Genomic DNA, 5,376 nt, shown 5'->3' on the forward strand with positions numbered 1-5,376 from the left:
TTATTTATATTAAAATTTTTTAAAGGAAAATAAATCATTCTTCATGCAATTCTAAACTATATCTTTAATATTATTTATCATTAATACTAATTAAAGAAGAATGAATTAGATGTGATCAATAAACATGAAGAATCCATTAGATGTGGCAAAAATCGAGTTTTAGTGGAACGAATATCGCTAATGATAATATAGCGTAATAATTAGCAGCAATTAATAAAGCATGATTAAGTCATCAGTACGAAAATCATGCGTGTGTTAATCATAAAGCTATGACCCTCCTCGTTCATCCAATAAACAATTTTAATTGGGAATAACGATCTTCATTAAAACAACAATACTAAAGAAATATATTTTCTAATTTAAACTTTTAGATTTACTTTCTATGAAGGTAATACGTGACGTGAATGTACACAAAACAATTTTTATTTAACTAAATTCTTTTCAAATTGTACATGAAAATTTTACATATGGCGCTATCTAGCGATGGTTATTTAAATTAATTTCGTACATATACACACACACAAAAAAATTTAATTGTAAGTAAAACAATGTAAAATAATAATAATTATTATTTTAATTGTATTTTGTTATAGCAGTTTTGTACGCTGTTAAGATTAATTTTATAAATGACATTTTTAAAGTATATTTTTTTTGAATGAATTTTATAAATAAATAAAGATGTATTAAAGCGTATAAAATATCTAGAATTAATTTTCATGTTACTGTTAAAACAATAAAGCCATACACTTAAAAATTTTTCAGAGTCTTATTTAATAATTTATTGTTAATGAAAATATATGGCGATCTCATTAATGATAAGAATAATATTTTCGTTGATAAAATCGGTAATAAACTTTCCATTAGCTCTTATCCATTTTAGAATGAAATAATAATAAATATATTTCTTGTTATTTCATTCTATTATATATATCTAAGGCTTTTTATAAGGTTCTTATCTGTTGAAATCTTAAACGTGACTTAAGTATAATTGACTTTTTAGTAGCTTTTAAGCGAATAAACAATTCAAAATTGTCTTTAAAAAAATACAAATATTTGCACTTATTTCATGTTCTAAGCTTATAAGAATAATTCTATTATTTATCTTAGAGTACAGCTAAGTTTATGATCTTTTATTTTTCTAAGTACTCTGCAATGAAAGTCGTCGCGAATTTCTTATATAATTTAAAATTATCACAAATCTATATTGATTTATTACATATTTTAGACATTATGTTAATATATTTTCTATAAAAATAATCAAATTTTATAAAATTTACAGTAATATATTTGTATATAAAAGTATAGTTCTTCTATACAAAATGCTAAATTATTAATATATATAGGCTATATATATATATAAAAAAAATGCATTTGTTACTGTAATAGTTTACTTAGTAATGTAGCGTAGGAAAAATTTATAAACCAATTTAAAACATAAAATCTGATATCGGATTTCAGTCAGAAAATTCAATATAACAGCGGAGTTCAGTATTGTTCTGCAATATCCTAAAAATATTCAATGAAATAAAACATTCCAAATGTAATCAATGTTGTTTTACGTATACAATAAATATGCTTATTTGAAATTTTATTTCGATTATATGAAGGAAAAAAAAACAATGAAAATTTCAATAATTTAGTAAAAACAAGTGGAAAATATTAATATTTAAAGATGCTTTCCACTTTACGCTAATAAATTATATCTTTTATGTATTCCAAGATTAGATTTATTGCTCGAACATATTGAGGATTTATAATAATCATCTTCGTGATAGATTCCTACTTATGAAATCAATCATTTTAAAATGAATTATCGTAAGCAAAAAGTCTAAAGTAGATTTTAAAAACAATATTTTATTTTGTTTCCTATATTATTTTCTATTTTTTTGATGAATTAAATAAGATTTTTATAAAATATAATTGATTATTTATTTAATGGAATTTGATAATATTTTAATCAATAAAATGAGATGCTTTACAATAAGTTATATACAAAGTATTAAATGGTGTTTAATAATTCTTTAGAAAATTTAACAAATAATTTTTAAGATAAGAATGAGTTTAAATGTTTAATATAATTACAATTTAATGATTTTTTTCATGAATATAATTATTTGAAAGTGCTTTTTCTATGGAATAAATAAAGTACGTGCCATTCATAAATTACGTAACGTAGATATGAGTGTGTAGGTATTCAGGTAATCGTTACGTAATGCTAGAGTCTCACTCAATCCTTGGGTAACAGAATAATTCATTTTTATTTCTGAAGTGTTGCGTAGCGAACCGTACTGTTCATGTCATTCCTTTAGTGCCGTAACTAATTCTTCGTGTGCCTTGTGCTAGATTTTATGTTTGTTCCGTCATTTTTTAAAAAACAAATACGATAGAAATGGTTGGATAATTTTAAATTTAACCGAAAATGCTACGAAATTGGCCACACGGCAATTAAAATTTTAATTTTAAACATGAAAATATAGGTCTAATACTATTTATTTTTTGATACCTCCTTCCGGGGCCTTTTGCCTGTGCATTTGTATCTGCTTAGTTATGGTTTTGTACGTTATACTAATGTAGGAGCTAATATATATATATATTTCTTTTGTTAGCTCTTACACTATAATAAATAAGAGCTAAATTGATAGTGTCAAAAATGAGCTTTCAGTTTAATTTATGGAAGATCTGTATTTAAATAAGGTCAGAGTGCAGAGAGCAAAAACACAAAAGATTTACGGTTTTATAGTATAAATTTATATTGATTTGTATTTGACATTTATTATTATTATCATCATCATTTTTAAAGCATTTAGGCTAGAAACACGAGTGTATAAAGTACTGACATACAGCAGAAAAGTATTTAAACTAAAATAAATCAAAGCAGTCTGTATCTTAAATAGTTACTTGGAGTAGGTCATTTTACTCCCACTTCTATTTTATTTATTTATTTTTTCTTAACGCCTCCTTGCATCTCCCAAATTCAATTAGAAATTTATAATTAATTTACAACTACAAATAAATTATTTAGCGCCAATTAATCATCAAACATTACTAATTCTTTACGACGCTAGTGAAGTTGCAGTATTTTTTATTTAGTAGAAAAATATTTAAAGACAAAACAAAACAAAGAAAGTAGTAGGTTTATTTTATAAACAGTAGGAAACATCTTTGCGGCCATTTTAAACTTTTTTTACGCGTTAAGAAGACAGAAATTGTTATGAAAGATTTTGATTAAAAAAAAAAGTTAATGTAAAATAACTAGGGATATAGTTCTGTGGGCGAATTGTAGTGGTGTTTTAAATTTTAAATTATAATACTGTACCACAAACATATGGTTTGAACATATTAGTAAGGAATATTCTGTTTTTTATTGATGTTATCTTGAGTTTAATATGTAAATTTTCAATGTTGAGATGTGTTTGTGGATGTAATAATGGTAAGTAGTTACTGTAAAGTTGAGAGGTTTTAATGGGATTATTATTATTTTTAACTGCATTTAATAACAAGGTAACACTCGTANTAAACCAGCCTAAATTTAGCAGATAATTTACACGTCATTTGACACTCATCTTATTATCAGAAATTGTGCAGGAATTATTTCCTCCCCCCGATGCTAAATTGAATTTAAAGATATAAATATCATGAAACTGTCAAATTTCTTGACAATGATAAAAATAATCTGTCATTCGAAATAAATTCCAGATCTACCCAAAATTTTTCAAAACGATTCACTCTAACAGATTTGTCATAAAATTTCAAATTGAATTTTTCATCGAATGTATTCGACGATATTGATTTAGCTATAACACAATCACAGATTTTATTCCAAAATCATAGTTAAATCCATACATTTTTTGGAATAAAATCGTATTAGATCGATAATTTTAACATTTAAAAAGAATATAATTTCAATGCAATCGCCTGTTACTTTAATATTCATTTATTTATATCTAGGAATAATCTCGACTAAGTCAAAAAAAAAAAAAAAACTCAGTGAAAGAGACGAAGCTTCTACTCTTCGTTATTCTGTAGAAAACAAAATATTACTTCTGATCTTAAATTGAATCTAAAGTTTAAAGGAAACTGTAATATAAAACTTTAAAAACTTATTCGATTTTAAGTGCATTTTGTCTTTGATTTTAAAAGCATACGACTTTTAAAGCATATATTTTAATCTGGCTCTTTTAAGTACGTAAACAAAAACTCTTCCATCATAAAAATAAATGGAGGATGTCCTAAACAATATTTCATTCTCGATAATAATCAAGAAATAAAGAAAATACATTATTAAATATTTTCCTTTCGTACGAAGAGATGATAAAGATTTAAGAAAAAAAATTAACTAACTCCTTTATAAACTCTCATCATTCGAGCATAAGAAATAAATAAAAATTAAGCGTAAACTTAAAGAATTTAATTAATATTTGTTATAAACCAAGCTGTATATATCCATTCTTAGAATTTGTTACTTTTATTGAGATATTTATTGTCCCATTAAATAATTTTAATTTGTTTTAATAAGTAATATTCGAATTTTAGTAACAATTTATTCATTTGAGTTGCTATCTAGGTATATATGTATTATTATCATTTTAATGGAAGATGCTTATTATAATTATCGAGAGAGTGTTATATATATATATACAGTATATTTCCTGCTTTGAATAATTAATCAAAAAGCGGTCCCTTCGGTTATAAAGATAACGAATGTTCTCTGTAATATGTTACTCTTCTATTTAATCGAAGTTGTGGCTCGATAATGACTACTTTTTTACGCCGATTATGACTATTTATTAGCATCGTTAAAAATGCAATTTAATTTAAAGGATAGGTTACTTTTTGTGAGAAGAATTCCTACATTTTTTTTTTTTACGTTGAAATCAGATTTTTCAAGTTTTTATGACACTGTGTCATAAAATTCCTTGTGGCACATGATTTCTCCGAATTTGATGAAGCTTTAAATCGTTAGATCAAATAGGATATCCACTATATTGATCCAAAATCTAATGATTCGTTAACATTGATTCTAACCTTTATATATATATACTGTACCATAGTGTAGGAGCTAATATATATATATTTCTTTTGTTAGTTCTTACACTATGGCAAGTAAGTAAGAGCTAAATTAAGTGTAAAAAATGAGCTTTCAGTTTAATTAAAATTGTTAAAACCAAATACAAGTATTAAACATTTCAAAATTTATTTTATAATAAAAATATATTATTAAAAATAATGTTTAGCAATCAAAAATATAAAAATAAATTAATTTTCATTAATGTTTAAGATATGATTATGAAATTTTTATGTTAATAATTAATAATAAAATACTTTATTTTATGTTATAAAAAATTAAAATAAATAAGTTTATTATTAATAATTAAA

The sequence above is a fragment of the Centruroides sculpturatus genome, unplaced genomic scaffold (genome assembly GCF_000671375.1).
Source record: "Centruroides sculpturatus isolate CEXI.00-Female unplaced genomic scaffold, Cexi_2.0 scaffold398, whole genome shotgun sequence".
NCBI lineage: Eukaryota > Metazoa > Arthropoda > Arachnida > Scorpiones > Buthidae > Centruroides > Centruroides sculpturatus.